At 41.1% G+C, this 24,469-nt stretch overlaps 1 pseudogene; it reads left to right on the forward strand.

The window, feature by feature from the left end:
* Window positions 1-1,252: 1,252 nt before the first annotated feature.
* On the forward strand, window positions 1,253-22,731 carry LOC106565756 (macrophage-stimulating protein receptor-like; annotated as a pseudogene).
* Window positions 22,732-24,469: the final 1,738 nt, after the last annotated feature.

The raw sequence follows: 24,469 nt of genomic DNA on the forward strand, positions 1-24,469 counted from the left end.
TCCTGTACCTGTCCCGCAGGTGTGATGTTCGGATGTACCGATCCTGTGCAGGTGTTGTTACACGTGGTCTGCCACTGCAAGGACGATCAGCTGTCCGTCCTGTCTCCCTGGTCACATCTGCAGTCCTCATGCCTCTTATTGCCCTGGTCACATCTGCAGTCCTCATGCCTCCTTGCAGCATGCCTAAGGCACGTTCACGCAGATGAGCAGGAACCCTGGACAGCTTTCTTTTGGTGTTTTTCAGTCAGTAGAAAGGCCTCTTTAGTGTCCTAAGTTTTCATAACTGTGACCTTAATTGCATACCGTCTAAGCTGTTAGTGTCTTAACGACCGTTCCACAGGTGCATGTTCATTAATTGTTTATGGTTCATGGAACAAGCATGGGAAACAGTGTTTAAACCCTTTACAATGAAGATTTTTACGAATTATCTTTAAAAGACAGGGTCCTGAAAAAGGGACGTTTATTTTTTTGCTGAGTTTATACAAGCAAACCAGACGGCACCATTTTCTTGTTTTGTGTAATTTATGGATATCCAACAGCATTTACAAACGGAGCATGTGTTTGTGAGTCCGCCAGATCAGAGGCAGTAGGGATGACAGGGATGTTCTCTTGATTAGTGTGTGAATTAGTCCACTTTCCTGCATGCTAAGCATTCGAAATTTAATGAGCACTTTTGGGTGTCAGGGAAAATGTATGGAGTAAAAAGTACATTTATTTTTTCTTTAGGAATATAGTGAAGTAAAAGTAAAATTGTCATAAATATATATACTAAAGTACAGATACCCCCCCAAAAAATACTTAAGTAAAAATACTTTAAAGTACTACTTAAGTACTCCACTGTTCATTTGTGCCACAACTCTAGTTTGTAGATCTGCTAACATTTTACAAATGTTCCTAGGGATTAGTGACTTAATATTAGGATAAATAATACATATGTAATGTGTAGGTGTTCATGTCTGAATACAACACATTGTGAGAATTTTGTCTGTAGGCTATTATAGGACAACTGACATCAGTAACTATTTAACCACATACAAGAGACAGTAGCTTTTTTTTTTACCCCCTCGTTGGTAAGATTTTATTGTAATTTGTTTTTTTATTGTTTTTCGTTTTCAACCATTTCAAATGGACTACTCATTCATATATTTATGTTAAATCAAAAACAGTTTTTTCTTTGTGAATAAATAAATAGGAAATACATTTTTGAAGTCAAGTGGCAAGCGTCGTCAATTTCACTGTCATTTTATGCACTTGGCAGATGCTACACTGTATTACTAGTGCGCGCCAAGAGAAGGGGCGTGCGTTCCCTCATTTGAGGAGTATTGCATGTAGTCTATGGTTCAACTTGTGCATGGAATTAAGAACTGTTTTCATTTTTGAATATACTTTTTTGAATAGGGTAGGCTATATTATTTGGGAAAATTCAGGCTCATGTACTGCTGTATTAGAATCAATAGGCCTATCGGTGGAGTGAAAAAGTAGGCTTACATGTTCAAGTCCGCGCGCCGTCAAGAGTTTGGCAATGCAGTCAGAGACAAATGAGAGATTCGTGATCTATTTTCATTAGCTCAAACAGGTAAGTAGCGAAACGCTATGGTGTCGTAAAATGCTTTATATAATGTGAGATGAGTTTCCTCGTTCTCCCTCCTCACCCAACTATTCTGTGATTTAGACATCATCGAATGGATTCAATTTGGATTCAGAAGAAGGTTATATTCACACTGATATGATTTAATAATCTGAAATATAATCTACGATTTTGATTCCCACCAACTGGTCCACGTTGGGTGTTTCAAACCTCCCACTGGGCACAGACGTCAATTCAACGTCTATTCCGCGTTGGTTCAATTTAATTTAGTTGAAATTACGTGGAAACAACGTTGATTCAATCAGTAAGTGTGTGTCAAGTGTGTTGTTTCTACTCCACTTGGACAACATTCTTTCTGTTTATATTGTTTTTGTCAGTCTTAGAACTAGGTTGAGATATTCTGAAATAAATATATATATATATAATAGTGTATTGACTACTACTGTATGTATTTACCTGGTTTTATGGAGGCATTGTGTACCTTAACTGTTCCATAATGATATACACATGGCATTTCCTGCAATTCAGATAAATTTATTGCCTTATTGCATGTTTAACAGGGCAGCTGTGAGAATTATAAACCTATTAATCACATCTCAGTTTAGTTGGATAGCTATTACATTAGTGCTATTGGAGATGTTCCCAGGCGGACCCATGGCTCAGACAGTTGACCAAGCTGCATAGACAAAGTACTGTACTCTGCTGTATTCATTGATACATAGCCTATTGTAATGCTCTACTCTCCTAATGACATTTGTAGAAAGCACCTGAAAAGGCTAAGGTAATGCTATTTGTGACTTTTCAATGACCAAAATCAGATTACAATGCATCACATGCCTACCTAAAAATGGCAATGAATGGAAACTCAATTTCAAACCTTTGATTTATTAACCATGAGCATGCAGAAAGTCAATCCGTCCTATTAATATGTATAGCCATGTCCCTTCTGGTTTTAAACACTAAACCTCAGTTGGTTTGACATGAAGTTGCAGGTGTTAAGATGTAACATGTACACCAGTGCAATTCTATGAATTATTGATGTCGTATATAGACTCAACATTTTATATTTCCAATTTTCAATCAAGTCTAAAGGCAAATTATTCTAGGTATTTTTACTGTATCATGAAGATTATACCGGTAGTTAACCTCATTATAATTATTCTGTTGTTGAAATTGCACAACACGTTTTTGAGAAGCTCCCATGTTCATGTGGGACTTAGAAGGCACGTATTGTATGACCATCAGTCCGTGTGCATCTTTTTCCCAGAAAGGCACGTAGTGGTTGTGACAGGAATGCAAAGTAGAGAGGCCCAGGTCCCTGAGTGCTACATGGCTATGATGTATCCAGTTAAACATCAACCCAGGGGATCAGGCTCAATTAAAATGCAGAATGTCCAGGGGACATGGCGTGCTTTGGTCAACTTCAGTACTAGCTGTAATTACATTGTTCAGTATTGATTAGCAGTTATTTATTTCAACCAATTCATCATTTGAATGTAAAGACCTCTAGGGAAATTAAAACCTCCAGGGAGATTACTATCCTCTTGAATTAGAAGAAGTCTGGATTATTGATCTGTATCGAACTAGAAAGACAGAGGGTTTGAATTACTATAACCTTTGTATGAGAACATGGAACACATTGGGATAGATGCTTTTTGACACTACTAGGGCTTTTACATTATTAGGTTGTGAGGACAGAGGACAGAGCATGACATTTTTAGGCACTTTATGAAATACTTCAGATTGTTAATTAAGAAAAGGTTTCACAGACACATACTGTGTAACACCAACACAGCTCTCTTTGGCTACCGGTATCTAAATATTTTCTATTAGGGTGTTATTTACTATAATTCAGCAGAAGCTTTTAACATTGGCTCTTTATCACCACACATCTCTTCAGCACTGTCTCTCATATTTGGCTTGACCAGAAAGTACTCAGCTCTTTGTTTTTCAGATAAAATCCCATTATGTTTACAGTTTAGGAGTCATATTGACTGCAATCTTGTGGACTGTCTGGGAGTCCTACTTTAATAATTCATAATTTTTTGTCTCTTCAGAGATCTGCAGCTGGTCTCAATAAGTATGACATTGTCCAACCATCAGACCTGGAGGTAACCCAAAGACGTCAGTGCTCCCTTCTCTCTGTGTCCCAGATTGGAGATGGTCCACTGGGCCACCCAGTGGTTGACATGTGTCTGGCTCCAGACTGTCCTGGCCTCCGCGTTGGACACCTGTCCCTCCACAGCCCCTAGCCCTGTCAACTTCTCTGTGGTCTACACCATGCCCTTCTTCCAAACAAAAAGCCCCATCCAAAACATAGTGACCAACTCAATGTACCAGGAAGTGTATGTTGCATCTCAGAATGTGGTCGAAGCTGTGAACATGAGTTTGGAGAAGGTATGGGAGCTTCCTACAGGCCCTGTGGGCAGCCCTGAGTGTAAGATTTGCAATTTGTGTGATGTTGACAAGGATCCCAACTTCCTAGAGAACACCGACAATGAGGTATTGTTGTTGGATACGTTCTTTATGTATTTATATTCTTGTGGGAGTTCTCAATATGGTGTGTGCCATTTTCACCAACTTAAGACAGATGGACAAGCACCCAATAAGAATTCTTCAAAATGTTTATTTAGAAAAGAATCTAACTCTGCTGCCTATTGCCCTGACTGCCTTGCCAGCCCGCTGGGCACCAAAGTCACCATGGTGGAGGAGGGGCAGACTGTATACTTTTTTGTGGCTGCCACTGTTAACGACAGTGTTACACAGAGATATGGCAGGAAGTCCATATCAGTGCGACGACCATTGGCAACAGAAGATGGGTTCTACAGCGACGTGCGGGGACTGACCGTTCTGCCTAGCCTGCGCAGGACCTACAACATTGAGTATGTCTACAGCTTCTTCACCCAGGAGTTTGTCTACTTCCTGTCCGTCCAGAGAGAGAGCCCTGACCAGGAGTTCTCCCCGTTTCAGACTCGGCTGGGCCGCCTGCCGAGGAGCGAGTGGGAGATGAGAAGGTACCGGGAGGTGGTTCTGGAGTGCCGTTTCGAACCCAAGCGGAGGAGGAGGAGGAACACGGTGAGCGGGAACGAGGCCTTTAAGGATGTGGTTTACAATGTGGTGCAGGCAGCCCACTTTGGGAAGGCAGGCAGGGAGCTGGCAGATGAACTAGGGGCAGAGGAAGAGGATGACATCCTGTATGGAGTGTTTGCTGTCACAGATGACAACGGGGTCACAGAGCACGACTCAGCCCTCTGTGCCTTTCCCATGGACAACGTGAACAAGGCTATCGATGACGGGGTGGATGACTGCTGTAAGTCCGGCCCAGAGCAGCTGTCCCGGGGACTGTGCCACTTCCAGGCCTGCGAGAGCTGTCCTCATGAGGTGAGTTCACCAGCCCACCCACGCAACACTCACACAGGTTTCTCCAGAGAGGTGTTGATAAATTGTGTTATATACTGTATGTATACTCCGTCTGTTCAGTATGTCTCCACAATGCATATATAGCATGTAGTTTTTCGCTTACAGGCTTACTGCACTCTAATATTTGTGACAGACTGAGTAAACGTTAGTTAGTTTGGCTGCTTGAGCAGTACAGAGAGGAAGCCCAGATGCGTGCGTACATGCCTGGCTGGACTGGTAAAATGGAGACTTGGATGTCTGTGAAGTCAGCGAGAGTGGGTGATCCACTGATAACTATATAAAAAAAGTTTTACAGAAGTATGAAACAGTGTGAAGGATAATGAGTGCACCAGGAGACAAGTGGGAGTTGTCTAGAGGACTGGAACATTCATTACTACTCTAATGGCAGGAACCCATATTATTTTAACGACTCTCATTCCTGTGTAGATGAAGATATAAGATCATTTGTATATTCTACAGTACATTCGGAAGGTATTCAGACCCCTTGACCTTTTCCACATTTTGTTACGTTACATCCTTATTCTACGAAAACAGGTTTTTATACATTTTTGCAAATTTATAATAAAAATAATAATACCTTACATACAGTACCAGTCAAAAGTTTGGACACACCTACTCATTCAAGGGTTTTTCTTTATTTTTGCTATTTTCTACTTCGTAGAATAATAGTGAAGACTTCAAAACTATGAAATAACACATGTGGCATCATGTAGTAACCAAAAAAGTATTAAACAGATCAAAATATATTTTATAATTTGAGATTCTTCAAGGTAGCCACCCTTTGCCTTGATGACACATCCATAAGGCTTAATCAAAATTCTTTTGTTGTCAGCTAATATTTTGTCTATTCAACTTAGTGAATAGCATTGGTGTTTAGTATGAGGTTTTCAGCATGAAATATCCTTTATATATTTTTTACACAATTGTATTTATTTTACAATGTCAAGATGTATTTTTTGTCAATGTTTTGGCATCAAACCAGTGGCAGTTGTGATTTCTTTGTTTTGTTGATGATTAGATCCTTTTTTCATTAAAAAGGCAATTTTCTCTTGAACCATATGGCGTATCAATTAGAAACTCAGGGACAATATGGACACTGATATAAAAAAATGAATAGTATATATGAATATATATATATTTTAAGTTATTCAAGTATAAATTACAAAATTGACCATAGATTGCTATAGATTTTCTCTTCATTACCAAAATACCTGAAGATTCCGGTAACTTTGGTAAACTACCGGTAGCTTTGCAACCCTACTTCTGACTCCTTGACTCCTCTAGGGAGCAATCAATTTGTCCGGAAGCTCTTTTTTAGGATGTAAAACTGCTTTATGGAAAAAGGACACACCATTATTCCAACACAAGAAAACAACTGAAAAGGAACCGGATTTTGGACAGAGGCCAATGTATTTGTGAGTTAGTTAGGTTTTAAACTTGTTTCCAGATATGTGTCTTTGAATAAATCTCTCATGGAACATGTACTTTAACAGTGCCTTTGGCAAGGTTCTATTGTCAGTCAAATGAATTTTATGCCACATTAATCTGGAAATTAAACAACATTGTTGATTGTAAATTTTTTTGTTGTTAATTTTATTTGTGTAAGACCAAGAATGTCAGCAAATAGGCCTAGCTGAAAACATGCCAATGAGTGCCACTATGACATCTCATTTGACTCTGCAAACATTCCCAGACCTCTACAGATCTCTGGTTCTGACATTCTTCTGTTAAATTGGGTAAAATACAATGTTTTGTGCAGTAGCGGTGCATAGGTAAAATTACTGAAGAAGCCAAGCCAGGAAAAAAAGCCATATTACAACCTATGTGTTGTGATAATTGCGTTGTTTGATCTATAACCTGTTAGTTCATATGCCTTGTCACCGTGATATATAGACCTAAGGCTGAGACAATAAGAAGCCACAGTGGCAGAATAAATTCAACCACACATTTGTTTCATCACAAAATCTGAGAGCAACATCGGCCTGGTGAAGTCCACAAAACAAACAGTTACATGACCTACTACAGCATGGTCAAGCAAGTTAATGTTTCCAACATTTTCAGACTACTAAAAGAACGATTGATTTAGAACCACAGAGAGTTACTGCAAGTTGCAAAGAAAACAGGAGCTGCCTCCACTATTCCAGCAGCATTTCAACATCAATATTTCAACATCATCAAATCACCTATGTTTAGTCTAATACAGTGACAACTAAGATACCAAAAACGATTTAGTCCAGCCAACGTACGCTAGATATGATATGGCTGTCCATGGTAATGATTTATGTGTGTGCGTGTGCGTGCGTGCGTGCGTTCAAGTAGAAAAAAACATGTTGACTCACCCAGAAATGCCAATGCCATCCTCCTCTCTTTCATGACTCTGTCATACAGTACACACTTTTAGTTTTTGTTGTCCTAGGTTACCTGGTTAAAATGCTTGCTCGTTAGTCTAACTTCCTTTGATGGGCAACGATGCGCCAGGCCAGCTAGTTTAACATTAGCCTACTACCTCTAGCTTTTAGATGCACTATTGTAAAGTGGTTGTTCCACTGGATATTATAAGGTGAATGCACCAATTTGTAAGTCGCTCTGGATAAGAGCGTCTGCTAAATGACTTAAATGTAAATGTAGCTACATATTGAACTTCCATCCTCTCAGGCCAGGGACACAATATATGAATTTATGGTTAGATCAGAATCGCCATTATAATAATTTGCCAGTACGGAGAATTAAGTAAAACCACTAGCCCAAATCCCTATCTCGATCCATGGGTAATTTAGGAAAGGGACGATTTTAGCTAGCTAGTTAGCCACCGGAGGACAACGACACAACGAGATGCAATAATTCAATTTTTTTTCTGTAAATTACGTTTGGCTTGTGATTGGTTTGAAGCCAAATCCAAACTGGCTTCCCTTGACAGTTTTTTTTGGTGTGCCAGGATCATTCACAGTTGAGCTCACTCAGTTTAGCTCAATGTTGATTGGCTATTATTTAATTTTTTTAATTATCAAGGGAGGCGAAATGCTCGCTGGCTTCCCTTGCATTCAATGCTACGGGTGGCAAAAATGTCATACTCTTTTTGACCAGACGGCATCAGATAGAGGGCGTACACATACTGAGACAGAGGGGTGCTGTTTCACTCCCTCGGATGCTTTTCCGGTGAGATACATTCAGCCTCCTGCGAACTGAAGGAAGCCTGGCCATGAACTTCCTTGAATGTGGAATGTTCCTGTAAGGCCGTTGGAGAGTTTGACTTGATCAGATAACTATTGCCTCAATTTAGAGGTTCCAATGATATTGAAGATGGATGACAGCTTGAAATGTTGTCTTTGCCAGATTCATAAGCGAAGTATTATGCCAAATTAAGAACTTGCCAACGAACTCCTGTGCTCACGGAACATTGATATAAAATTGAAATATTATGGCCCAGGAATAGGGAATTAAAAAACATAGTTTTAATGTTAATCCAAGTGTCATGAAACTTGTGAGAGGAAAAATGGATGTGGCTTTCAGGTAGATCGTTTCAGGTAGATCGTTTCAGGTAGATCCCTTTCAGACATCGTTAGCTGAATGCTAAGAGAAGCTCAAGACCTAACATGTTGATTGTGTAGTTTTCTCCATTATTAGTCACACTTGACATTAAATGGGTGGATGAATGATAATCCTTCATTAGATTCTCATTCTGCAAAACTACAATTCCAGGTGAAGGCAACTGAGGCCACCTCTACCATGTTTTACAGTACTTTTTTGTTCCTGTCTGTTTTCACAATTCAGGGCAGGAATGGCCTGCCAGGTGGAATTTACAGGAATCTGAAATCCTGGCCCCTTCCTCTCCAAAATAACCAATAACCCTGCTTCTCACAAGAACAACTACACTTCCTTTTAGTGTCATTATCTGTTGTGTAGTAGGCATTATTGAAGTGGATATATTTTGTTATGTGGTCAGAAGACTTGAAAACAGAGCTCTTTGGCCACACATACCAGTGATGTGTTTGGTGTCGAAAAAAGGATGCATATGCAGAAAATAACCTCATACCTACTGCAAAATATGGTGTTTTGGGACTATTTTGCTTTCACTGGTCCTGGGGGCCTTGTTAAGGTCAATTGCATCATGAACTTTTCCAAGTACCAGGACATTTTTGTCAAAAACCTAGTTATCTTTGCCAGGAGGCTGAAACTTGACCACAAGTGGATTTTCCAGCAAGACAAATAACCCCAAACCCACAACAAAACCTACAAAGAAGTGGTAAATTGACCACAAATCAACATTTTGCAATGGCCATCTCAGTCTCCGGACTTGAACCCCATTGAAACCTGTAGTTTGAATTGAAGAGGATAGTCCTTAACCTGTTGGGGATAGGGGGCAGTATTTACACAGCCGGATAAAAAAACGTACCCGATTTAATCTGGTTACTACTCCTGCCCAGTAACTAGAATATGCATATAATTATTGGCTTTGGATAGAAAACACCCTAAAGTTTCTAAAACTGTTTGAATGGTGTCTGTGAGTATAACAGAACTCATATGGCAGGCCAAAACCTGAGAAGATTCCATGCAGGAAGTGGCCTGTCTGACAAATTGTGTTTCATCTTGGCTCTTTTTATTGAAGACTGAGGATCTTTGCAATAACGTGACACTTCCTACGGCTCCCATAGGCTCTCAGAGCCCGGGAAAAAGCTGAACGATATCGAGGCAGGCTCTGGCTGAAACACATTATCGCTTTTGGCAAGTGGCCGATAATAGTACTATGGGCTCGACCGAATGCTTTATTTTCTTTCGTCTGTTTACCTAAACGCAGATTCCCGGTCGGAATATTATCGCTTTTTTTATGAGAAAATTGGCATACAAAATTGATTTTAAACAGCGGTTGACATGCTTCGAAGTACGGTAATGGAATATTTAGAATTTTTTTGTCACGAATTGCGCCATGCTCGTCACCCTTATTTACCCTTTCGGATAGTGTCTTGAACGCACGAACAAAACGCCGCTGTTTGGATATAACTATGGATTATTTTGAACCAAACCAACATTTGTTATTGAAGTAGAAGTCCTGGGAGTGCATTCTGACGATTACAGCAAAGGTAATAACATTTTTCTTATTGTAAATCTGACTTTGCTGAGTGCTAAACTTGCTGGGTGTCTAAATAGCTAGCCCTGTGATGCCGGGCTATCTACTGAGAATATTGCAAAATGTGCTTTCACCGAAAAGCTATTTTAAAATCGGACATATCGAGTGCATAGAGGAGTTCTGTATCTATAATTCTTTAAATAATTGTTATGCTTTTTGTGAACGTTTATCGTGAGTAATTTAGTAAATTCACCGGCAGTGTTCGGTGGGAATGCTAGTCACATGCTAGTCACATGCTAATGTAAAAAGCTGGTTTTTGATATAAATATGAACTTGATTGAACAAAACATGCATGTATTGTATAACATAATGTCCTAGGGTTGTCATCTGATGAAGATCATCAAAGGTTAGTGCTACATTTAGCTGTGGTTTGGGTTTATGTGACATTATGTGCTAGCTTGAAAAATGGGTGTCTGATTATTTCTGGCTGGGTACTCTGCTGACATAATCTAATGTTTTGCTTTCGTTGTAAAGCCTTTTTGAAATCGGACAGTGTGGTTAGATTAACGAGAGTCTTATCTTTAAAATGGTGTAAAATAGTCATATGTTTGAAAAATTGAAGTTTTTGCATTTTTGAGGAATTTGAATAACGCGCCACGGGATTACAATGGCTGTTGAGTAGGTGGGACGCGAGCGTCCCACCTAGCCCATAGAGGATAAGTGCACACTAAGGATATCAAGGATCTGGAAATATGGAGGAATGATCTCTCTGTATGGAGGAATGGTCAAGGATCCCTCCCATTGTGTTCTCCAATCTCATAAAATATTTGAGAAAAATGCTCAGTGTCATTATCCTCGCAAGCGGAGGTTATTAGTTGTTAAACAAAACCTCTGACCAATTGTATTAGTATTAAAATGTAAATAATTTAAATAATAGAATGTGTAAAAATGTTTGCTCATCTTTATCAAGGGTGCCAATAATTTAGGCCCCGACTGTATAATTTGAAGTCTGTTTCAGTGTACTATTACTGGCCCATGGCATTGAGTGCTTACTGTTGACTGGTCTTTGCCACACTGTCTGCCCTCTACCTCCAGCACACCCAGATGTTATGAAACCATGGAAATAAACCCACCTTAACCAATCTTTTCCTAGTACAGTATTGTGGGAGAAAACACTTTTTTTATAAGTTCCCGAGACAGTCAGAAAAAACACTCTGATCATACGACATATTCCATTTTGTGTCAGTAGTACAGATTTAGATTTCCAAACACCACAAGCAGTTCTGGTGAACTAATGAGCATATACTGTTCCTTGGCTATATCCTTCTTCTTCTAGTTTTTGATTCAACTGCCTTTTTGGAGAATTCCTAATTTGCACAACAGCTTGTGTGCATATTCTTGACTGTTGTAACTTGAAATCTGAGACAATGATTGCTTCTTTATCATGTTATTTGTACCTCTTTAGATGGATCGAATAATAGGTTTAATTGTACCACGTCAGAATGATCACTAGAATATAGTAGCACTATGAATCACTGTGGCCTCTGAGGCCAGACACCATTGTGGTTTTCTGGTCTCATGAGGAAGGTGGGCAGAATGAGTCAATAATGATGCACAGACTACAACTGACATAATAATAGCATCAGAACTGTGGAGCAACTCACTGGTTAGCCTTTTCTCAAAGTGTTCCCTTCTAAAGAGTTCCAAGATTGGGTGCATTTACTTTACAACTTTTTCTTCCTTGTTCACTTGGCATCAGAAAAGCTGCTCATCCAGTTCCTTGTTCCTAGAACTTTCATGCCACATTTGTTTACAAAACAACAGCAGTAGGCTGTAGTGCCTCAAGGCCTGATGTCAAGTACCCTCATTTACTGCCCTACGTTTACTAAAGCACTTTAGCCAACAGGTTGTAGCTGGAGGGCTTTTGTTGCGAAATGTGAACGCAATTTGTACATGCATCAAGATAATATTTTTTTTGCTTTCTGTTATTTACACTCTTAGAAAAAATTATTCCAAAAGTATTCTTTGGTTGTCCCCATAACATAACCCGTTTTGGTTCCAGGTAGAACCCGGTTTTGGTTCCAGGTAGAACCCGTTTTGGTTCCAGGTAGAACCCTTTTTGGTTCCAGGTAGAACCCTTTTTGGTTCCAGGCAGAACCCTTTTTGGGTTCCATGTAGAACCCTCTGGGAAAGGGTTCTACCTGGAACCAAAAAGGTTTCTTCAAAAGGTACTTCTAAGGGGACAGCCGAAGAACCATTTGAGGTTCTAGATAACTACTTTTTTCTAAGAGTGTTATCTAAATATTGTGTATGTACTTTTTTATGTTACTATTTGAAGAGCACAAGTAGATTTATATATGCAGTGTCCTTCATACCCCTAAGTGTCCTCTGTTTGAAGCCCAGAAGGATTCTGATAGATTCATACTACTCATAACTAGGACATGGTTTCCTGACCAGGAAAACTCTGGGCCCTTGTTATGGGCTATAACTAGGACCCCAAATGTTTTCCTGGTCTGGGCCCGTGGTCAGAAAAAACTCCTGGCCCTACTAAAAACGTACATCGTCTCCCTATCTACTATGGCCTATCTCCCTGTTACTAGAGCATGGAGAACAACGCCACCTGCAGGGACCACCCCAGCATGGTATCTAAGCCTTATTACAGAGTGGACCTCTTCAACAAGCAGATGAATGATGTCCTGCTCACCTCACTGCTGGTCACCACCATTGAGAACAAGACCGTGGCACACATTGGCACCTCCACTGGACGGCTCCTGCAGGTATGGAGGGGGACAGAGAGCTCCCAATAGTGTGTGATCCTGATCTATTTGATCTAATGAATGAAAAATGTGAACATAGTCCGGCCCTTCTTTGATAGATTACCAACTATCTGCTCTGTCTTTTTGTCAGCTTGTTTTGAGAAGATCAAGCCCTACTATCTTTGCTAATTACACCTTGGTAGAGAACCAGAGGGTCTCCTCCATTGCTGCTGTGTACTCGTCAGAATCTCTACTGTTTGTGGTTGGAGACAAGGTATGGAAAAGCCTGTTCAAAATCAGTTACAGTTAGTAAATACACTGTACACAACAATCAAAGTGACTCTTTGATTTTATCAAAGTTAATCAAATCTCTCTCTTTGGCTGGCAGGTGATCCAGGTGCCTCAGAGGGGGCCAGGCTGCCAGCACTTCATGACCTGTGCAATGTGCCTGATGGCCCCTGAGTTCATGGGCTGTGGCTGGTGCTCTGGAGAGTGCTCTTGGAAGGAGGAGTGCAGTGGCCACTGGAGGAATGAGTCTTGCCCCCCTGGTATCACCGGGGTGAGAAGAACTGGGAAGAGGGATGTGTTTGTTTAATACAGTTTAGATTGGAGCAATTTGCTACCCACCAATACCATGGTTGTTAATGCTGGCTAGAAATGTAATTAGTCATATGCATGTTTGGTTATCATAAAGATTTGTTTGAGATGGTCCATATTCACAGATTACCTGAGCATAACGTCACCATAACTTTGTATTTGTATGTTGTGATTATGCTAAGTTGTTATTGTTGGTCATATGCTGAGTCTATTTGTTCCTGTTTGGTTTAGTTCTTCCCCAAGATGGCTCCCCCTGATGGTCAGTCAGAGCTGACTCTGTGTGGCTGGGAGTTCCAGTCTCCCCTGAGGCCTGCCATCAGCTCCAGAACCCACCTGGTCAGACTGGGACAGACAGCCTGTGCTGTGCTGCCGCTGAAGAGCAACAACACACAGTAGGCTTTTTCACACTTCATTGTTCTTAGCCCCAGGCAAAGACTGGCCCTGGGTTAACTTAGCCTGTGTTCACACAAGCAGGACTAACTGAAACCAACTGTCACTTTTCTGGAGTAGAATATTCAAATGAGGTAACAATAGAACTCTGTGATTGGCTAGCCCCGAAAAGTCGGTGCTAATCCTGCTCCAAAGCAGGGCCAGCTAGTCCTGGGCCAAGGTTGGTCCTAGCCCACTTTAGAATGTTTAAGTGTGGATACTCTCTTAGCCCTGGACTAAGTTTGAACACTCTCAGTGAGTACCACTCACAATGACAGAGATACACAGTGAATCATATTAGACATATTGACATAAACTGAGTATACCAAACATTAGGAACACGTTCCTAATATTCAGTTGCATCCCCGCTTTTGCCCTCAGAACAGCCTCAATTCATTGGGGCATGGACTCTACAAGGTGTTGAAAGCATTCCACAGGGATGCTGGCCCATGTTGACTCCAATGCTTCCCACTGTTGTGTCAAGTTGTCTGGAAGTCCTTTGGGTGGTGGACCATTCTTGATACACACAGGAAACTGTTGAATCTGAAAAACCCAGCAGCATTGCAGGTCTTCACCCTCTGAATGGCACACATACATAATCCATCTCTCAATTGTCTTAAGGCTTCATCTACACTGATTGAAGTGGATTTAACAAGTGACATCAATAAGGGATCATAGTTTTCACCTGGATTCACCTGGTCAGTCTGTGTCATGCAAAGAGCAGGTGTTTTTAATGTTTTGTTTACTCAGTCTATACAGTAGGTTTATTATATGTAGGTAGGTTTTACTCAACTAGTAATGCAGCATAGATGTTAATTGAACTGAAATGTATTCATGTCTCGTGGTGATTTTCTGCTGCATCAATGTTAGTTTGACACTGACATGTTGATGAGCCTGTTCTTGTGCCGCTCCTTAGCCTGGTGTGTAAGATTCGCTCTGGGGCCATTGAGCTGTCCAAGCCAGTTAACATCACTGTAGAGGTACAAGAGGGGAAGGTGGAGGGCCGCTACTCCATCCACGGGAAAGCAGAGATGCCAGGATTTACCTTTGTGGTAATTTGAACCTACCATTGATTTAACTGCTTAGTTGTAGTTGGGTGATTCATGTGATTATGCCTCTGTTAATAATAAGATATATTATTGCATGTAACAGAAACATATTGTAAATATCAAGTGAGTTTGGAAGTATCCTCTGTTGTACATACAAAGTCACCATCACTTTTTCAGCAATACTTGATGAATGGCCTTATGATTCAATTGGTGACATTTGGCTCCCTCTGGCAGATTCCCAACATCACAGAGATCCAGCCTAACTACGGGCCTCGTGTTGGGGGAACTCTGATCACTGTGACTGGGCCTCACCTGGACGCTGGGAAGACCAGAAGGGTCACTCTGAATGGAGAGCCCTGCCCAATCACCAGGTGGGCAGATGCAGTTACTGGTTATGTTATTATGTCTCTCTTGTGATGTTTTCACCCAAAGTCTGTTTTAACTAACCTGGACTTCTAAAATACCTGACTGTACACGCTTAGAAAAAAAGGTTCTTCCACTGTTCCCATAGGAGAATCCTTTTTGGTTCTAGGTAGAACCTTTTTTGGTTTCAGGTAGAACTCTTTTGCGTTCCATGTAGACCCCACTGTGGAAAGAGTTCTACATGGAACCCAAAATGATTCTTCATAGGGTTCTCCTATGGGGACAGCTGAAAAACTCTTTTAGGTTCTAGATAGCACCTTTTTTCTAAGAGTTTATGACATAATTCATTGTATACTATTTACCTGTGAGAGCCGCATGCTTGTCCCAGCATTTGTTTGTACAGTAATGTTAGTATTGGAAACTGATTTTGATCTGACTGTGCTCAGACTACTTATTATTACATTTGTTTTACCTTTAAACCTTTCAATTACAGGGAGTGAATGAAAAACGAGTTGTTTTGATGACTAACTCACTGTGGTGGAAATATATCTTTATATCTTTTAAGTTGTCTGTTAAACTTTTTAATGTGTCAGATGTGAAAGCCCCATGTAGAGTGAGGTGAACCTAAATCCTATAGTATAGCCTGTAGGAGCACTAACCCTGGACTTCCTCTCCACTCCACCTGTCTCCAGTGTCACAGCGCCCAGAGGGAACATGTCCTCCATCATCTGCCTGTCTCAGCCCATCACGGAGGTGAGGGACGTCCCCCTCAGTGTGTTCATAGACAAGTCCCCTGTCCTCACCACCAAGGTCTTCTACTACAAAGAGAACCCCGAGGTCACAGCCGTTCTCCCAGACTGCAGTTTTGACAGGTAGGCCAAGCCAGTGAGGCTTCTTCACTATATGGAATGACCAGTCTCTACGATCAGTGTTACCACCTCAACCATGAGACAAGATGGATCGATCTAAGCCCTGCTGCTGGGTCTCTGTAGAATCTGTTATGTTATCGTCTCTCCACTCTCCAGGGGGTCAAAGATAATCATTGAGGGGAAGAACTTGGACTCTGTATACAGGACCATCATCCGCTTTAGGCCCAAGGAGAGCCACCTAAAGCCTGTCACCAGAGTAAGATCTCGTTGTAAGATTATACTACCACATACTGTGTACATGATAGAGATGAAAACATGTTTTATCTCTATAGTATACATAATATAATCATATTCATACAGCTATTTTTCTAATTCCCTCCAGGAGTGCAAAGGCAAGTCGTTGCCCACACGGATGGAGTGCATAACCCCTGCTTTCCCCCGGGAAGAGACAGAGGAAGGGGAGCTCTCCTTTGATATGGATGGAGCTGTTGGACTGTGGAATGGAGAGTTCTCCTACCACCCCTATGGCGAGCCAATACCCTTTGAAACTGAGGGCCATGTACTTAGGCTGTATGCTGGACAAGATGAAGTGTCACTACATGTAAATGCAACAGTGCCATAACAACAAAATGTTAATGGTGTCATGTCTATTTGACTGCAACTTACTGTCAGAAGGAGTAAGAATATTGTTTTTATTGCTTACATACTGTTTAAACCTTTTCAAGAAGAAAAACTCAGAACTCTCTTTTTCTTCCCCCTCACAGCACCAGAAACTGAATCTTGTGAGTTCCTGCATGACAATCACTATGACAGTGGGAGGAGTGGATTGTGACGCGAAAGTTCTGGACAATGAAATCACCTGCAGGATCCCTAGAAACGTAACCATCAGTGGACTGCCTGTGAAGGTAAGTCAGTAACTGGACATTATGTTGTCCATTCAACATCAGAGTATGTCAACAGCTTTACATAGATTCAAACAATAAACATCCTACTATTGGGCTCCAATTGGTTGTTTTCCCTAAATATGTGTTTAAGTGAGGAAAACAAGACAGTAGTCTCTGGCAGCAGTCTTGATCTGACCCACTGTCTCTCCTCCCCCAGATCTCCATCAATGGGCAGGTTCACAACGTTGGGACAGTGGTCCTGGTCAGTAACCACTACATGGTGGGCATCGTACTGGGGATACTGGGGGCCCTGGTGGCGGGGGCCGTGCTGGCCTTCGTAGTCATGAAGCACCTGAGGAAGCAGAAGAAAGGTGGGTTTCCCTGTCTGTCTGGACTTTAATCAGGCCATCTTACACAACCCCAATGACTGGTAATGAGGATGTCTTATGCAACTGGTTTCAGTAGGACATCCACAGCCATGAAAAGTGACAGTGGTAGCTAACATTGTCTTGTTGACTTTTGATGCTGTTCCCTACTCCCTTGGTTTATGATTGAAAACTCATTTCCAGCCTCTCAGGTGGAGACCCGTTTGGCCCATAACCACAACCGCTCCGGCAGCAGTAGTGTGGAACTGTCCCCTGTAGGGGACTACAGAAGAGGTGAGACTGTAATTGGCTAATATAATATTTTATGTAAGGAATCTATCAATCCATTTTGTCTCGTTCAATTTCTATTCATAGGTTTCAACAACAGTGGTTGAAATCTACACATACTGACATAGATTAATTATCTACACATGCTGAAGGAACTCTACTGACCTTGTCCCTCACCACTCTAGTAGTCCTGCCTCAGAGATCAAGTTCGGCTCTGGGAAGCCCAGTGGTGTTCCCCAGCCCGGCCTATGCTGCAGGCAGCATGGACCCCACCCTCACCCCCCCTCATGCCCCCTGAGAAGATCTCCATCTCCAGCTTTAGACCAGAGCTCCTGGAGGAGGTGAAGGATGTGCTGATCCCAGCAGACATGCTCATCGTCCAGCACCACCAGATCATCGGCAAGGGTCAGTCTGATTACAGTGTGTACATACGTAATCAAATGCACATAGGCTACTACTCCCATACCACCTTGACTGATGGATAGAGGGTGTTATTATAGCATATAAATCAGCAATTTAAAGTTCATGGATTATAATAGGGACTCACACCGATGACGTGATATACAGTATGTCGTTGAATTTTGTTTCTGATGATAATAATGTTCTCTTATCTACCCCAGGTCATTTTGGCACAGTTTACCATGGCTACTTCACAGACCATAACAACAGAGAAATCCACTGTGCTGTCAAGTCATTGAACAGTGAGCGCCTCCTTCCTGATTCACAATGTTCTAGAGCTGAACCAGGTGGACTGAGCATTAGTCATCTGTACATGTGACCAGCTGGGTAAACATGGAACAATCCTGCTCATACGCGGGAATAATTAAACATGTACACTAGGTTTAATGTGGTTTGTTTAGGGTTTTTAAGCTTTATCTGTAAATGTTGACTGTTCATAAGCAGTTTTTACGTTAATTTGTGTGTGTGCCCTGCATATGAGCATGCATTTGTGTGTGTGTGTGTGTGTTGTGCATGTGTCGTGTGTGTGTGTGCCATATCAGGGATAACAGATGTAGAAGAGGTAGAGCAGTTTCTGAAGGAGGGCATCTTGATGAAGGGGTTCCATCACACCAACGTTCTCTCTCTGCTGGGCATCCTGTTGCCTCAGGAGGGGCTCCCCCTGGTGGTGCTACCTTATATGAAGCACGGGGACCTCCGCCACTTCATACGCTGTGAGAAAAGGGTGAGGAAGCCGGCGCCAAAACAGTAGCTACAATACTACCACCTGTTCACTTTGATCAGCGTACAAGGGATCTCCTTAACACCTCAGTGATATATCTCAAGGCTTATGTGACCGACATCTTTATTGTGTGGTATTGATTCTTCCTATAGAACCCTACGGTGAAAGACCTGATTGGCTTTGGACTTCAGGTTGCTAAGGGGATGGAGTACTTAGCACATATGAAGTTTGTGCACAGAGACCTCGCAGCACGCAACTGCATGTAAGTCAGGGTTGAGCAGTCACTTCAGTTCTCTGTGACTGGGGCTAGTCACCACTTTAAACTATACATTAGTCCTGACATAAGCAAACTGGTTTTATTTTACTTAGCAATGCTACTGTACTATAGTTGCAGGCTTGCTTTCACAGATCACCAATCTGTGACCCATATGTTTGCCCTTACTATTGTCTGTGCAGGCTGGATGAGTCGTACACAGTGAAGGTGGCAGACTTCGGCATGGCCAGGGATGTGTTCGATAAGGAGTACTACAGTGTTCAGGACCACAGGAAGGCCAAGCTACCAGTCAAGTGGATGGCCATTGAGAGCCTACAGACACAGAAATTCACTGCCAAGTCAGATGTAGTAAGTGGAGGAATTGCTTTCTGATAACATAATAAGAATTAGGCAGCATTTGTGGAATTAGGACTGGCAATGTTGTTACTTGATTAATTACAGTGTTACTACACAGCAATAAGAGCAACTTTATATTACACCCAAATCTTTTCTCACCATGCTAACTTTCATTATGACCTCCTATTACAGTGGTCCTTTGGGGTGTTGATATGGGAGATGATAACCAGAGGAGCAAGCCCCTACCCAGAGGTGGACCCCTATGACATCACACATTACCTGCTGAAAGGCAGGAGACTCCCCCAACCACAGTTCTGTCCTGACCCTTTGTAAGTAGTGGTAATGATAGTCTAGATAACAGTTCATTTTGTTGAAAATACCTCATAGTAGAACTCAAAAGAAAAAGAGAAGCCCTTTTCAAAGTAAACAAATGATATGTCTATAGTAAATATGGTTATACAGTAACATAGATGCTTTAAAAAATCAGAATGGATGAATTTTCCACCTCTACAGTTGCAACAAAGAGGAACAGGAAAGTATAGCCAGTAATTAAAGGATGTTGTAAAGGTCAACCTGCAGTGTTAAACCTGTAAATGTCCACCACACACATATCCAAATATTGTTAAGTAATGTCGTCTGGGAGTTAATGATCATCAATATGCTTCACTTGAAAGATATCCTCATACACACGCACATTTACTGGTGTGAGATTACATCTGAATGTCAACATGTTTTTCCATGTGTCCTCGTCCACTTACCAATGATACATCCTACAGTCTAATCTAATGTGCCCCTTCTCCCAGTGAAAAACAGGAAGTGTTGAAATACAGATTAACAATTGACAAAACAACAGTAGAGTAGGATAACAAAACATAATGGCTGACTTTTCTGTGTGGGGAAAAAACACATCAAATATGTAAAAGCCATAAATCGTCTCCATATCGCTTTTGCTTAGTCATTTCGGTCCCTAAATTGAAATAAGTACATAGCCTGCACAATATTGTTTTATTTCAGTTAAGCAATTTGTACACTACCGTTCAAAAGTTTGGGGTCACTTAGAAATGTCTTTGTTTTCCATGAAAACATACATGAAATGAGTTGCAAAATGAATAGGAAATATAGTCAAGACATTGACAAGGTTATACATAATTATTTTTTAATTTAAATAATAATTGTGTCCTTCAAACTTTGCTTTCGTCAAAGAATCCTCCATTTGCAGCAATTACAGCCTTGCAGACCTTTGGCATTCTAGTTGTCAATTTGTTCACCCAATGCTTCCTGAAGCACCGCCCACAAGTTGGATTGGCTTGATGGGCACTTCTTACGGTCAAGCTGCTCCCACAACAATTCAATAGAATACCAGCTGACTGCTTCTACCCTAAATAGTTATTGCATAGTTTGGAGCTGTGCTTTGGGTCATTGTCCTGTTGTAGGAGGAAATTGGCTCCAATTAAGCGCCGTCCAAAGGGTATGGCATGGTGTTGCAAAATGGAGTGATAGCCTTCCTTCTTCAAGATCCCGTTTACCCTGTACAAATCTCCCACTTTACCACCACCAAAGCACCCCCAGACCATCACACTGCCATACTTGACAAATGGCGTCAAGCAGTCCTCCAGCATCTTTTAATTTTTTCTGCATCTCACAAATGTTCTTCTTTGTGATCCAAACACCTCAAACTTAGATTAGTCCCTGTAGATACTTTTTCCCAATCTTCCTCTGCCCAGTGTCTGTGTTCTTTTGCCCATCTTAATATTTTATTTTTATTGGCCAGTCTGAGATATGGCTTTTTCTTTGCAACTCTGCCTAGAAGGCCAGCATCCCGAAGTCGCCTCTTCACTGTTGACATTGAGACTGGGTTTTGCGGGTAGTATTTAATGAAGCTGCCAGTTGAGGACTTGTGAGGCGTCTGTTTCTCAAACTAGACACTCTAATGTACTTGTCCTCTTGCTCAGTTGTGCACCAGGGCCTCCCACTCCTCTTTCTATTCTGTTAGAGCCAGTTTGCACTGTTCTGTGAAGGGAGTAGTACACAGCGTTGTACGAGATCTTCAGTTTCTTGGCAATTTCTCGCATGGAATAGCTTTCATTTCTCAGAACAAAAATAGACTGATGAGTTTCAGAAGAAATTACTTTGTTTCTGGCCATTTTGAGCCTGTAATCGAACCCACAAATGCTGATGCTCCAGATACTCAACTAGTCTAAAGAAGGCTATATTGCTTCTTTAAATAGAACAACAGTTTTCAGCTCTGCAAACATAATTGCAAAAAGGGTTTTCTAATGATTAACTAGCCTTTTAAAATGATAAACTTGAATTAGCTAAGACAACATGCTCTTGGAACACAGGAGTGATGGTTACTGATAATGGGCCTCTGTACGCCTGTGTAGATATTCCATAAAAAAATCTGCCGTTTCCAGCTACCATAGTCATTTACAACATTAACAATGTTAACAACTGTATTTACAACATTAACAACTGTATTTCTGATCAATTTGATGTTATTTTAATGGACAAAAAAAAAATGTTTTTCTTTCAAAAACAAGGACATTCCAAACTTTTGAACGGTAGTGTATGACTTGTACTTCTATTGTTAGAAGAAAGCCCCATAGTAAGTGCTATATGTAACTCTCTCCAGGTATGCCATCATGTTGCAGTGCTGGGATCCAGACCCAGAGATGAGACCCAGCTTCGCAACGCTGGTGTCTGCTGTCCTGACCATCCTGTCTGGCCTCGAGGGAGAGCACTACATCAGCCTCAAGGTCACCTATGTCAATCTGGACCAGCCACGCCCCTACCCTGCCCTCACAGAGTCCGCAGACGAGTGTGATTCCTCAGACACCGAAGACACACGCTCAATGTCCTCCTGATGTCACATCAGGACAGGTACATGTAGTACAGTATGGCTTGGTGCTATGAGCACAAGGGGCTCAGTTAGAAAGTCAAACTAAAGGTCGTCGGTTATCCTGGAGAAAATGACTTGTCTTTTACTACCTAGTTTTGAAAGTGTAGGGACTTGAATGGTCCTCCCCCATTCACATTATAGTATATTACCTGGCAAAGCTTTTTGTAAATAAGAATGGATGTAATGTCTATATGTTTTCTCTTAATTTTCTTGAGATGTAGTAATTATACTGTATATTTTGGATCATACTTTTACCAAACAAAATGTACCCTAATGTTTTAACAGTGATCTGTCATTATTCTGTTATTTTTATTTCATGCACAATGTGTTTTAGATAGTGTAATAAATTAACATATTTATTTGTTTATATACTCTTGTTCCTGTGAGATTTGAGTAAAATGGCTCATTTATGTAAAATTCCAATATGATAAGATATTCATTTATGTAATTTAAGTTTTAACATTTTCTACGCTGGCTTCTTCCCATGTGGTGGTTTCACCCATTGTCACTCTACACTTACAGTAGATCAGAGACAAATGACACTTGTGTAAACTGTCACTGGTAAATATGTAGCTGGGATATGCTAAAAAACACATTTCCAATTCACACGTGTATAAATAAACGTGTACATGTGTGAAATAGAACAAATATAAGCACCCACCAAATTATATATATTTTTTAATGAGTCCATCAGGATATTATTACTGTCATTGAGAAAGGCTTCCACTAGAGGCCAGTGTTCTACTATATTTACGGAACGCTGGAGAAATATGGAGAAAATTCAGCACTTTAATATGTGACTCACGTTGTATGAACACCATAAAGTAAAAGAGAAATAGCTCACTGAAAAACATGTCGTAATGGTGTACATACCATATGGATAATATCCTTTCCATACTTTTAAATTGCATATCTATGTGTCTTTGTGAGTGCACACAGTGGTCATTAGCCAATTAGATTTGGCTGTTGTCATGAATTAATTGGAAGAACAACCATAAAACACCCATCCAAAGATGAGCTGGATTTCTGTGTAAAGTAGCAACAAAGTTGAAAAATACAAAAGTCACACAACAGTCACGCTTCTTGCACACAAAAAGAATCCAAGACAAATAAAACAAGAGGGAAATAAACATAAAGTCTATGTTTTTCCCAAGCTACATGAGAACAAAAGTGAATTCCCAGTTGGCGGGACATTTTATTATTTCTAAGAAAAGCGCACATTGTAAAAAATGTGCCTGGGTGCCGGGGAGGGTAACACCCAGTAGGGCAGAACCCTGGGTTTTACAGGAGAATGAGGGGATGAAGAAACTCTGTCTCTCTCCACCACACTGCCTGCCTGTCTGTGTGCTAATGCTGCAGCCACTGTGAAACCTGGTTTCATCACACCCAACTTAACCTGCCTGCCTCTCCTTTTCATCTTTATCTGACTGAGAACCTCTGTCGGTTCAGTGTTGGGTCTCTGATCATACAGTGATTCTTCTCTCCATGTGCAGGCAATACACATCCAATAAATATTTATACAAGTGCATTCTCATCTGAAACTATAGTATCTATGATGTTCGGTATCTATAATGATTCAACACATGCTTTTCTCTAGGATTTCATTCAAACATCAGAGTTGTGGGACGTGTTCTGTCAGCTCTTACTAGCTACAGTATACATGAAGAGAATGAATGACTGTTAACTTTCAAAAGACATAGTATCACACACTGCAGTATGGTTATAGCATAAGCTAAATCAAAGTGTAAACACTTTCAGGAATGGAGGGTAGTCATGTAAGGAAGTGATTAGGTGCACAGGTAGACAGTACCCTTGCACTTCCACACCTAGGTGGCAGCAGCAACGGGGCCAGGCTTTATAGGTGCAGGGGAGTGGTAGGTGAGAGCAGTGAGGCTGAACAGTAGCCTCTGGAACTTGGCGGGGCCTTTCTGCTTTTGTTTGAATCTTTAGTGTCGGAAGGCCAGCAATTCATAACCTGCTTGGGTTGGCCGACTGTTGGCATCCAGACAAAGCTGTCCCTGGACCCTGATGAGTAATCTGTTGCCTAGACACATGCATCCAACACTCTGTCTGTGGACTCTTACTTTAATGTTAAATGCACACATTA

The sequence above is a fragment of the Salmo salar genome, chromosome ssa12, assembly GCF_905237065.1.
Source record: "Salmo salar chromosome ssa12, Ssal_v3.1, whole genome shotgun sequence".
NCBI classification, from domain to species: domain Eukaryota; kingdom Metazoa; phylum Chordata; class Actinopteri; order Salmoniformes; family Salmonidae; genus Salmo; species Salmo salar.